Below are 653 nucleotides of genomic sequence, written 5' to 3'. Positions count from 1 at the left end.
TCCACACAATCTTGGCTCGAATACCCACAAACACCCCCTCTACAGATCTGTTACACTAGAATATGCCCATCGAAATCATTTCAGGGACCCTTTAGGGCCCATTCCCACTTGAGAGTCGCAGAGGTCACGTGACCAGCAGTCTCCTGCGACTACACCGCAGCTCAAAAAAACCGATGTTCACACTTCTAAGGGCGACCTGTGGGTCGCATTCTCATACGATTCTCGTTTGAAATGAGAACTCTTGGGAATGACGCCATTCGCCCGCTTTCGAGGGTTTGGTCTGCTTTGGCCGCGTCTCCTGCGCTCGCGCTTGGCCCTCGAAAGTACTTTGGTCCCTCGATACTAGCAATGTACTGCGACGAGCTGAGCGAAGAGGCGGATATAGCGGCAATGTGCACCGCGGCCGTACAAGCAGCCTGCCAGCCAGCCTGGATGCTGGCCGCTAGTATCAGAAAAATGCACTAGTATGTTGTTTGCTCGTGTTCATAGCATGCTCTGGGAAAACAAAAATAAATCAATTTTGAGGGTCGTTGGCCAATACCGAACTGCTGGATACAAGCAAATTTCTTCTTATAGCCGCTTTCACCTGGCGTCTGCTTCCTCCGCTGCTGAAGGCGTCGCGGAAATCGGGCATATTTTTATATGATCACGAG

This window comes from Amblyomma americanum, chromosome 1 (assembly GCF_052857255.1).
Source record: "Amblyomma americanum isolate KBUSLIRL-KWMA chromosome 1, ASM5285725v1, whole genome shotgun sequence".
Lineage (NCBI taxonomy): Eukaryota > Metazoa > Arthropoda > Arachnida > Ixodida > Ixodidae > Amblyomma > Amblyomma americanum.
Note: the sequence above shows the minus strand (reverse complement) of the source record.